This window comes from Mesocricetus auratus, unplaced genomic scaffold, assembly GCF_017639785.1.
Source record: "Mesocricetus auratus isolate SY011 unplaced genomic scaffold, BCM_Maur_2.0 Super-Scaffold_100010, whole genome shotgun sequence".
Classification (NCBI taxonomy): Eukaryota; Metazoa; Chordata; class Mammalia; order Rodentia; family Cricetidae; genus Mesocricetus; species Mesocricetus auratus.
Window position 1 is genome coordinate 65,002,769 of NW_024429194.1, and position 12,269 is coordinate 65,015,037.

Here is a 12,269-nt window from a genome sequence, read left to right on the forward strand (position 1 = left end):
ACACACACACACACACACACACACACACACACACACCCGCCTAGCACGCCCGGCTGCTAGCCTCGGGCTCTGGACACAGCAGCCACCATGGCTCCTAGGAGGCACGCCGTGGCTCGCTGCCCTCGCCGCCCGGGGCATGCGGTGCCGGTGGCCTGGGATGGCCGTGGACTCCGCACCAGGTGGGCCAGGGTCCGGAGAGAGCAGCCGAGCTTCCTGGGTTGGCAGCAGAGTCGCTGCACCTGCCCGAGCGGGGCGGGGCGCCACCCACGACAAGACCCGCCCCGCCCCGCCCCGCCCTCTCGGCCGCCCCGTCGGGAAACTGGCGAGCGGCTCGGCGGCGGCGGCTTGGCCTCGGCAGGATAGGTAAGCAGCAGCGGGGCGCGCGACCCCGCGGTGTTCTAGGACCTCGCATCCCTGAGCTCCTCGGGGACTCCCTCCACTCGCGCTCTCCCTGAGTCCCGCCTCTCCGTACCCCGCCCCACTCCTCTCCGACACTCAGTAAAATGAAGGGGCCGAGCCAGACAGCTCCTCCGGACTTCGCTCTGTGCCCTGAGCTTGGTGGCAACTCGCGCCTCCCTGGGGGGACCCCCTCCACCTTTGCGGTCCAAAAACGTGGGGCAGCGGACGAGCGGGGAGTCCAGACTCTTCCCCTCATGCACTTCCGCGCCTACCGTGCGCCTCCCCAGATTGGGACCACCTCATGTGTTCAAGCGCGGGAAGTCCTTTGGAGAGGGTCCTTCTGCCATGTCACCCCTGCGCAGAAGGGACAATGCAGGAGTAGCCTCGTTGGTGGGGGCCCCTCAGAGCCCTTGCCTGATTGACACCCCCCCCATGCGTGACGATTTTGAGAGGCAAAGGACAGAGTTCTGTGGTATGGGGTAGGGAGTGTATGACTGTGACTGTCACCAACTTCCTGATTCTCTCACTTGTTCCATGCCTCTTGGTGACTACCAGGAGAACCCTCCTGTTACCCAACGGCCAGTCGTCCCAGACTGCAGACCACTGCGTGTGTGGGCACTGCTGATGATAGCTTGCCCAGAAAGCTCAAAAGGGAACCCCTGCCTTGGGCAGTAATTCACCACAGTGGTCCCAGGGAGAGCGTTCAAGGGTTGCACTCTGAGCTCATCCCGAGACCCACAAAGGCAGGAACTGGCTGAGGTTAATGACTCTAGACACACCAAAGAGCCTGCAGGGTTATGTTCATTTAACCGCAGATGTGCTGTGCATTACATAGGCGCGCCTCCCCTCCCGACGGGAGAGCTGTTCCCCTGTCATCAGAGAGAAGCTAAGAAGGATGAGATAGGCAAATTCATGTGATGACTGGATCGAGGTTTTGAAATCTACTTCATTCAAATTATCCAAGAGTAGCCTGCGTCATCGCAGGCATTACCCAGCTCCATTTCCTCAGCGATGCCACGTGCTTCAGGAACCCAGAGAGAGCTACTATCCGGGAAACCAGGACCCAAGAGCAAGACAGGGCTGTCACAAGGAATTGTAGAGCAAGTGAAACCGAAGGAAATTGGCTGCTGAGTAATCGCTGCCCACAGCTGGCACTGCCTCCCGCACTCAGCAGAGTCCAGGAAAGGGGAGGCCCCGTGGGCGTCAGGTGCCCTCTGAGTTCAGAACTGTCATGGTTCAAGTTCAGCTGGGAGAACTCTGACACAAGCGCCCACCACAGGCCGAGTTCTTGTAGTCATTGCCTGGAACAGAAGTCAGGCTGCGAGAGGCAGGCACATCCTCACCTGAGAGCTCTTCCTGAGGGAGGCAGTGCTGTATAATGAAGGCTGCAGATGGCTGACTCAGCAGTCCCACTAATGTACCTATATAACCGTGGCCACATCACATAAACGCTTCCGGGGCAGGGAGCAGATGAGGAGGTGTCGTGGAAGTGATTTGCTGGAGCGCTAGGGACCAACCAGATGTGAGATGTGTCATGGCCCTGGACACAAGCCTGGGTGCGAGTATTACCTCTGCTTTTTCCTAGCTGTGTGCCTGTAGTCAGGCTAGTCTCCCCAAGCTTAAGTTTCCTTCTGGGTAAACAGAAGGTAGGAGTTGGCCGTGCAGCTCAGTTGGCATTGCACAGACTGGGCATGATGGTATAAGCCGGTAACCCTTGGGAGGTAGAAGCATGAGAATTCAAAATTCAAGGTCATCCTTGGCCACATAATGCGTTTGAGGCTAGCCTGGACTACACAAGATTCTGTCTCAGAGCAAAAGCAAAAACCCAAACCAAACATAATTGTGTGAGGTTTTGTTTCTTATTTTATTTTTCAGACCTGGTCTCTATATAACCCTGGCTGTGCTGGAATTCACTATGTAGACTAGGTTGGCCTCAGACTCATGGAGATCCACCTGCTTCTATCCCCACCCCTGCAAGTGCTGAGGTTAAAGGTGTGCACCACCACTATGATCCCAGCTATTCAGGAGGACCGGGCAGAAGGATTTCTTAGTCCAGGAGTCTAAGGCAAGCCTGGGAGCCATAGTGAAGGGATCATAGGCTGAGTCCTTGTAGCCAATATCCTTTTTCCTTGAAGAAGCAATTGAAAGATGATAGCATTGTCCTAAACATCCCTGGGTCTGATGAACTTATTCTGATGTCTCCAGCTCGGGAAGTTAAGCTGAGTATTTGGTGAAGCTGGGTGTTTGGCTGTATCAGAGCTCGGGTGAACTTGGCTCTTCATATACCCTGGACCTTCCTTCTGGAAAAGCCCAAAATGTCCATTCCTGGCTGATGGGAGACAGTGAGGTCAAGTACAGGGCAGTGCCTGTCTCTGTGCAGATCTCAATGCTGTAATTGTGCTGGGTGAAGGCCTGTGTAGTAAACAAGGATGGGTTCAGCCCAGGGAGAACAGGGCTTTCGAATGGTCCCACTGGCACCTCAGAGCCCTATGCTGCTCTCCAGCACCTGGCCCAGCCCTGCCTAGGGAGAGATGTGCAGCAAGAAACTCCATTCTTACCTGTAGCTCTGTATCTTACGGCAAACGAAAGACACATACGTGTGTGCATACACACACATGTACATTCATACACACTTGTGCACACACACATACACACACACTCAGTGCAGAAGGATGGACACCTTGAGGGTGGGAGGCTGACCAAACAGTCAGAATAAGCATTCTGGATACAGAAGCATGGGAAGCAGGACTTAAGAGTGGAGAAGGAAAGGGAGAGCAGGATGTAGGTGTCTGGGCTTGTAGCTTCACTCTCCTCCATGAATCTAGCGGGCAAGCCCCACCTGGAGAAAGCAAGGCAAGTGAGTGATACAAGGGGGAAAGATTCGAACCCAGCTCCCGGGGGCAGTGACGCATCTAGGAAAACTTGTTTTCTTTTGTTTTTTTTTTAGAGGCAGGGTTCCATGTAGCCTAGGGTTGCCTCAAACGCTCCATATAAATGAAAGTGACCCTGAATTTTTTAAATTTTATCTTACGTGTGTGAATGTCTTTCTTGCCTGCATTCATGTGTGTATTCCACGTGCATGTCCGGTGTCCATGGAGGTCAGAAGATGACATTGGGACTGGAGTCACGGGTGGTTGTGAATTGCTATGTCCTCTGCAAGAGCGGCAAATGCTCTTCACCACTGAGCCATCTCTCCATCCCCTGGCTTTGAACTCTCAGCCTCCTTCTATGCTATCCAAGGGTGAAAACACAGGTTGGGTCCCATGTCTACTAGGAAGACTTCTTTTTATCTGTTTTTAATTTAACTTTAATTATGTGTGTATGTATGTGCCAGAAAGGAGTTGGATCCCCTTGGAGCTGGAGTTACAGGTCGTTGTGAAGCATCACATGTGGATGCTGGGAACTGAACTCAGGTCCTCTGGGGAAGCCATAAGCACTCTTAGTTGTGAGTCATCTTTCCAGCCTCAGAAGACTTCTGGGGGTGGGGGAGAGTTACGAGTGAGCGTTTAGACTGTCTACTTTGTTTTGCTTTGTTAAGACCTTAGGAAGAGAAAGACCACCAAGTCAAGTATCTGGTTAGGCTGGAAGGTAAATGCAGACAGCAAGCTGAGTATTGGACAATTCTACCATAGCTGAATAGCCTTAGTCTAAAGAAACATGACCAGGGCTTTGCTCATCATGAACCAGAGAAGCGCAAAGCAAAGGAATCTGGTGGGCACTACATCTGGCCCTCCAGGGTCAAGGGGAGGGGCCCAGGAGGCAGGGCATAATCAGCAAGGGCTTGGTAACCTTGGTACTGTGAAATGACCGGACATAGCAGAGCTTGGAGTGGACCGGGAATTAGGGGTGGTTGGATTCCAGTGCTGTAAGCAGTGGGGAACTGCTCAAGTCAAGGCTTAGCTGACTGCTTGCAGACCTGAGTGCCGTGGCGGAAGTGTCCAGCCATCCTGGGTAGGACTCCTGCAACCAAGAGCAGACTGCTGTCCAGGAGCAGACCATCTGTCCCATGACCCCCAGCTTGCCTCTTCCTTACCCACCACCAGCCACCAGATGGCAAAACTCAATTCAAGCCCTGGGAGGTTAGAGAGGCCCAGCTCCTCCCTGTGGAGTTCCTCCATCCCCAGTGTCCTGGGACAAAGCCTGTGTGCTGCTGAACTTCCTGTTTAGCTGCCTGTTGTTCTGATTTTCAGTGAGTTTTGTTTGGGGTAAGACAGCAAAGGTGTAACAAGCACCTTTTTATGCCAGAAACTGATCCTATTACACAGTGGTGAGAGTAAGTGGTTGTTGTTGCTTTTTTTTTCCAGTAGGAAATCTGTTTGGATAACTTCAGTTCAACATTTTGTGTAAACCTAAATGGACCTAGATGTGCTGGGGGGAGGCCTTTTGATGGACTGGCTACAGCAATAACTTATCACAACATTCTGGGAGGATGAGTCACATTGCTGTAGTGTCAGTCTTCAGGAAGAGCCAACGTGTCCATATGAAGGTGTGACTCAGGGTGAGGGAGTGGAGACCTCCCACCATCCTGGGACCAGATGGTGAAGAACGCTCTGGAGCTCACGCAGTCATGGTCTCATAGTATGACTGCAGGGGAGGTGAGGCTATGGGGGCTTGAGGAAGAGGACATGTCATTGAGGATGAAGAGAAAGGGACCAAGGTCCAGCCAGACAGCCTTGTAGCACCCTTCCCCCTCCAGGATCTTGAAAACAGCCTGTTCCTTCTCCACCATGATGTCCACCAGCACACGCCTATGTACTTGGTCAGAGTGGCTCCACCCAACACTTTCGAAGAGATTTGTAATTGAGCCAATTAACTTAAGCAAATATCCTGTGGTGATGGCTTGACAGCTCTGTTCCTGAAGGCCACGTCTCTCTACTCTCCCTTCCCTAGCTGTGTTGTTCATTTGAGTACACAGGAAGAAACTTCTTTACAAAGAGGCCACCTGGCCAGATTCTGGGTGGCTGATCTTTCACAGGAGCCAGAGCTCACTTGGTACTTCCTAGTTTGGCATCTTTAAGCATATGATCCCTGAATGGGGGCTGGAGAGAAGGGAATGGCAGTAAAGGGGTTTAGGAGTGAAAGGGATGCCCAGAAGAACCCAGTCCCTGTAGAACCTCCATGGGAGGGGGTAAGAGATGGTCCAAGAACTGAAAACCTTGGAAGCTACTAACTGTGTGTCTGAAGTCATCCAACCCAGCTAGGTTCACTTATAAACCAAGGCTACTGGATACCCAGATAGGCATTCAGGCAGCAAGCTAAGTGTGGCAGCAGAATGCCACCTAACTCAAACGCTTGCAGTGCCGGCATCCTTAGAAAACCACTGTCCGATGTTGAGCCCCTCTAGCTCCGTGTATAAGAGGCTATGTCACCTACCACATACATTTGGTACTTTAGACATTGCAAGTGACAGAATGGTAGAGATGGCGTGGCCCTTGAAGTTCAGGAGTCCAGGTCCCTGGCAGGGTTGACATGTTGACACAAGGCAGACTTGTGTCGTGATGAGATGAAGAACAAGAAAAGGCAGGAGACCAGAGTTGGAGGTAAGGCTCAGTGGTTAGAGTCCCGGGTTAGATGCGGGTGTGTGGTAAGAGTCCCGGGTTAGATGCGGGTGTGTGTGTGTGTATGTGAAGGAATGAAGGAAGAGAGACAGGTAAATAAGGGGAATGGTTAGTTCTGTTTTGGTTTATGAATTTTGTATGACTGATTTTTCATGTTACTTTACTGAAGATGACACAAGATCAGAGAAGACTTCCCAGGAGAGGCCAGCAGTAGGATCAGGTTGTGTCACTGAGTTTTAAATGTGTGACTACATTTTCCTAGACCTGAAACTCATGTAAGTGTGGCAGGATGGCTCAAAAGTCTCCTGGCAGATTTACGCTTGTGATAACATTACAAGTATAAAGTGTGTGAAGTAACAAAAATTACCTGAAAATGACCTGATCATCTAAATGTGTTTACCTTCAATTTAGAAGTAGAAAAAAAAATTTTGTTGTTTTTTTGAGACAGGGTTTCTCTGTGGCTTTGGAGGCTGTCTTGAAAGTAGCTCTTGTAGACCAGGCTGGTCTCAAACTCACAGGGATTCGCCTGCCTCTGCCTTCTGAGTGCTGGGATGAAAGGCGTGCACCACCAACACCCAGTTAAAAGTAGAATTTTTGAAGAACACATTTTTTAGTTTTTATTTTATCCCATTGCATTTCATTTTTGAGACAGATCCTCACATAGCCCAGGCTGGCTACAAACTCTATATAGTCGTATGACCTTGAACTTCTGAGTCTCCTGTTGCTACTTCCTGAGTGCTGAGATTACAGGTGTCACCATACCCAATTTATACAGTGCTGGGGTTGGAACTGAGGGTCTCATGTGTCCTAGGCAGGCACTTGACCCACTGAGCTACATTCTCCAGCCCAAGTCCTATTTTTTATCAAGTAGGATGAAATAATATTAAATTTCGATTATTCAAAATTCACAAACTAAAAGCAAAAACAAAGTTTCCAAAGATCCTTGTTAAATATGTAGCATTTATAAATTCTGAAGCTAAGAGCTGTTCTGAGACTTTGGTATATGCTGTAGCTGTAAGTAATAACTGAGAGGAAACTACGATAAAGTAATGCGATGCAGTTTTGGAGAGGTTGTCTTTGTTTCTGTAGTGATAGAGATGGCATACGCTGGGCTGCTGAGCTATGTCCCCAGTCCAACGTGTGGTTCACTTTGTTTCTCCTCTTCTCTTTTCGGCAATTCCTCACTGTGTATCTCTGGCCTAGAACTCACTCTGTAGACCAGGCTGGCCTCAAACTCACAGAGATCCGCCTGCCTCTGCCTTCTGAGTGCTGGGATTAAAGGCGTGCACCACCACCACCCAGCTATTCTGCCCTTTTTTGAAATTAATTTTTATTTTTATGTATATGTAAATGTATGTGTACTGCATGCATGTCTGGTGTCCTTGAAGACAAGAAGAGGGTGTTGGATCCCCTGTTACTGGAGTTCTGAGAAGCTGTGAGCCCTAATGTGGGTGCTGGGGCAGAGCCAGATTCCTCTAGAAAAGCAGCCAGTGCTCTTAACTGCTGAGCCATCTCTCCAGCTCCTCTTAATGCCTGCCTCCCCCATGTGCTGGCCTTAAAGACTTTTTCATGCAGTGACAGGTTGGAATCAGTACTGGGTAGACCCTGGGCTCTGCTCTCTAGAGCAGTGAGAGTTGAGTCTGTGCTGTATCTAGTGGAGTCCATTCTATTTCTTCAGTCTGGGAATGCTTCCCCTGCTACGACTTGGGGCATCTTGGCTCTGACAGTCTGATGACCATAGGTTCCAGGGAGGGAACGGACTTGGGAATGGATGCTGACTGGCAGCAGGGAGGGCTGTCAGCACACCTGCTGGTGGCCTGAGGGCCAGGCTGCTATGCAGGCCTGGACAGCAGGATGTGGGTACTGCAGGACCCTGAACTTAACCAACTACTACTTCCAGGGCTACTCCTTCCCCCAGGCTTGTGGGGTGTAACCTCCTGGCCCTTGGTAACTGTGATTCTAGGCATTGCATCCACGTAGAACAGCAACCCTCAACCCAGAGACCTGTGGCATCCGTGAAATTGGTGTTTCCCGAGGGCTGTCTTCCTGTTGCCAGCATGCTGAGCCAACACTGCAGAGAACAAGTCCCTTCCTGCCAAGTCTAATCACAGGTGTCTCATTTCGTTTCAGGATGTGGTTAGAACCTTGAGAACCGTGGGTTCCAGAGAGGGAGAGAGAACACTTTAGACAGCCAGACTGGATCCAGAGAGCAGATGTTCCAGAAAGCTTCAGTTTAACCCAAGGTCTCTTTCTCCAGAGAAAATAAAAGGAACAAAGGTGTCTGCTTCTTCAAGGAACCACAGGCCGCGGCGCCTGGATGAGGGTGCTGGAGTGACGGGTGAGTCCAGGAGGCCTTCCTGGAGGAGGTGAGTCCTGGCCTGGCTCTGGCTAGTCACCAAAGTGTGCCTCCAGCTGTGCTCACTTCTCATGTGGGAGTGGGAAGTAAACGGAAATGTGCCAAAGAGGGCAGGCCTCAGGGTGGCTCAGCAGACCTGCCCCAGACTCAGAGTTCAGTCTGCTTTTGACAGTACCCAGCCTGAGGACTGTGGCTCAAGCAGAGCTCCTGGAGCCTGGCCCTCAGCATAGCTCAGTCCCCGGGAAAGAACCTCCACACACAATCCCGCTCCTCTACTTGAAGCCTTTGGGTGAGCTAGAGGGAACTCCGCATTTCTCAGCTGTCTGTGCTGATTGCTACCTTCTGCTTTCAGCAACGTGAATAGGCCGTGTGGTGTAGACTCACAGCCCCAGATGACGTCCAGTGCTCACTCCTCCCCGGCCTCCCCTGTGGAGCCACCTCTTCCACTTAATTTTCTTTCCTTTCTTTTTTCTTTTGGTTTTTTGAGACAGGGTTTCTCTGTGGCTTTGGAGGCTGTCCTGGAACTCATGCTGCAGATCAGACTGGTCTCGAACTTACAGAGATCCGCCTGCCTCTGCACCCCGAGTGCTGGGATTAAAGGCGGGAGCCACCAACGCCCGGTTTTACTTTCTTTTTTAAATTTTGTTTTTGTTTTATGCGTATGAGTGTTTTGCCTGCATGGATGCCTGTGCACCACTTGGGTCTCTGGTGCTGCCTGTGAGGCCAGAAGGGAGTATCGGATCTCCTGGGACTGTAGTTACAGCAGTTGTGAGGTGTCATGCGGGTGCTGGAATTGAACCCGGGTCCTCAGAGGACTCTTAACTGCTGAGTTGTGTCCCCAGGACTCTCCTGTAGGAAGACCTTCACATCCCTTAGGGAAGGAGTTGAGTCTCACACCCCATTGTATACCTTTGCAACCCACCCTAAGACCCAAAAAGGTTTTGCTGGTGCCACCTCGGCAATCAGCATGGCTGCTTCCTGGGTCGGATATCCAGGTCCCTCCCACCTGATCATCCAGCTACTGAATGGTTCCCTGCTCACCTCACTGCCCCCTAGCGGCCATATTCCTCTCCTTCCTGGAAAATCGCTCCCCATTTCTCAAGGGCAAACAGCATAAGGACTGCTGTTAAGCTTCAGTCCCTCCTCCAGCCACATTCTGCTACTCCTCTCTCATCTCCTGTTCCCACCATCCTGGATGGCTGTTTTCTGATTAGTCATTCGAGCATTGCTGTTCTCTGATTGGTCATTCGAGCATTGCTGTTCTCTGATTGGTCTTCACTTAAAGTATGCTCAGTTCGCTCCAATAACTGAGGAGAACTCGGGTGCCCAGCCCAAGCTTGTCCCCCTAAGTGACGTTTTGGCCTTCTTCTATTTGCCATTTCTGATACACTCACTCCTCTTTCTATCCAAGGATACCGCTCTTATGCTCCCGTTTTACTATGTAATCTCTGGAACCTGATTAACTGCGTGTGCCCTCCTTGAGGGGAGGCCTTACCCATCCCAGCTCTTCTCGAGTCCCTGGCACAGAGTAAGTCTCCCACTCATCAACAGAATCAATATCAGAATCAGGCCTCTCATATCCTACATAATCCCTAATGCAAAGTAGGAATTTAAAAAGATTTATCTGTTTTTATCTTTTGGGTATGGGTGTTTTGGTTGCATGTATGGATGTATGCCATATGCATGCAATGCCCTTAGAGGCCAGAAGAGGGTGCTGGATCCCCTGGAACGAGTTGCAGATGGCTGTCAGCTATCATGTTTGTGTTGGGAACTGAACTCAGGTCCTATGCAAGAGCAGCTGAGCCAGCTCGCCAGTCTCAGAATAAAGACTTTTTTTATTTGATTTTTGATAACGCTGTGGAAGAAACCACCTGTGTCCCCAGCACAGCCTGAGTTTGCTGGCCATTGAGTCCACACTGTCCATGTACTTACTCTCCACATACCAGGGACTCCCAACACCAGGCTTCACACGGACAGGACACGCTGTGGGGTTAGCTAACAGCACTAAACATCCCAAGCCGAGCCATTGTTAGTTTCTTCAGAGTAGACTAAGCAGGTTTACTGTGTGCGCTGTGAGGAGGGGCGGGGGCCGGGGGAGTGTAGGGTGCCTGCAGCCCAGAGTCACTTTTAGGCAAAGCATGCAAGGTGTGATGGCTTTGGGCAGGGAAAGATGCCGGGAGTGGTCGCTGGGACACTGTACGGGCCTTATTCATTACAACAATAGAAGTCCTCGAGGGCTTAGGAAACGGCGTGAACTCTGCCGTACATTTTCATACACCACCTAACTGAATCCTCCACACAGCCTCAGCTGGGTGTTAGTGACGCATGGTTCATAGATGAGGAAATCAAGGCTGAGCAGGATAAAGTAAATCTCCCAAGGGTCACACGTGGCCAATGGTGGAGACTAAATAGTTTTTGAAAGCTGACCAGGCACACTGATTAGACTGCCAAACTTCTGAGAAATGTTTCCTTTTCTCCCTTAACCCTGTACCCACTACAGAGGCAGGAGCTCTCTAGAGGACGGATTGAGCCTGAGGCCTTGTCTCTTGCCACCAGGGTCCATCAGCTTTGCTCCCATAGGGAGCTCTTCATACTCATCCTCTGACTGGAGTGCTGCCTGGCATACTCCCCCCTCCCCTCCCTCACCCTCATGCCTGGTCCCTGGAAGATGTTGTCACAGAATAGAGTCTTGGAGTGAAGACAACAACAAAAATTTCCTCTGGAATTAGCTTGTGAGAGCTGAGGCAAGAGAACATGGGTCTGAGGCCAAAGAGCTACATAGTGAGAACCTGTCAAAAATAAAATAATTGCCAGACAGTAGTGGCACATGCCTTTAATCCCAGCACTCAGGAGGCAGAGGCAGGCAGATCTCTGTGAGTTCGAGACCAGCCTGGTCTACAGAGTGAGTTCCAGAACTACACAAAGAAACCCTGTTTCAAAAACACAAAATACATACATGCATACATACATACACACATATTCTAAGTGAGTAAATACAGAAGAATTCTCTTGGCCTGTAGATAACATGAGTTTGAACTCCTCCATGGTCTCACACATATGTGTATTTTGAGGATCAGGGATTTTTTATTAATCTGAAAAATTATTAGCAGATGAACCTAGCAGATGAACCTAGAAATGTATCTTAACTAGATATATCATGAATACATAGAATATATGTAGATAATAATATACCTGACACAAAAGATACACAAACCTGTTGTGTGTGTATGTTTTATAGTCTCACATGGTCCAACTTGACCTTGAACTTATTAGGTAGCTGAAGATAACCCTGAACTTTGGATCCTCCTGCCTCTGCCCTCTGAGTGTTAAGTGTGTCCACCATACTCTGCCAACTAAGCTACACCCGAGCCACACAAATCTATTGTGAACAGTTCAGTTTATCAGAACTTAGGCACACAAGCATGGGTGTGCATGGTACTGTATGAAGCTGAGGCCAATGCAACCGATCTAAAGATGTATGGTCAGTTCCAGCTGAAGGGAGCTAGCTCTGTGAAGAGTGTTTAGACACATGAGGCCTCAAAACTGAAGCAAGTCATAATTGCACACAATGAGCGGTAATATTACAGTACTGAAATCTGTATAACCATGCTACGGTGATCATCTCAGAGCTTCCCCTCCTGTGCTCCTGTGGTAACCTCAAACATTGGGAGCAGCTGCTTAAAACGTCACTTGACACTAGTTGTCCGCATCTGACCTGGTCATTCTTCCAGAAAATCTAACATCGTGTTGCACAGTAATCTCTCATAGTTGGTGTGTGTTGCCACCATACAGAGTATGCATATGTATTAATTGATTGCTTTTGTTGTCAGAGAGGCTCCCGGCCAATAGCCACTGACTGCAGTTTTAGGGGAACCAAAAGTTCCATTTCCAAGTGAATAGGAAGTTGGCACCTATAACCTCTGCATTGTTTCAGGATCAACTGTGTCAGACATAAA

At 50.0% G+C, this 12,269-nt stretch overlaps 1 protein-coding gene across 5 annotated transcripts in view; it reads left to right on the forward strand.

Annotated features, from left to right (window-relative positions):
* The first annotated feature begins 295 nt into the window (after nt 1–295).
* Galnt6 (polypeptide N-acetylgalactosaminyltransferase 6) overlaps nt 296–12,269 on the forward strand; it is a 36,330-nt gene continuing 24,356 nt past the window's right edge. For 2 of the 5 annotated variants that reach the window (XM_013111390.3, XM_013111393.3), the window contains exons 1-2: nt 296–363; nt 8,088–8,323. The gene's annotated coding sequence lies outside the window, so the exon portion shown is untranslated. Of the gene's footprint in view, nt 364–8,087; nt 8,324–9,724; nt 9,842–12,269 lie in introns of all 5 variants that reach the window. The other 3 variants (XM_040753788.1, XM_021225567.2, XM_013111392.3) reach the window with 3 other exon arrangements.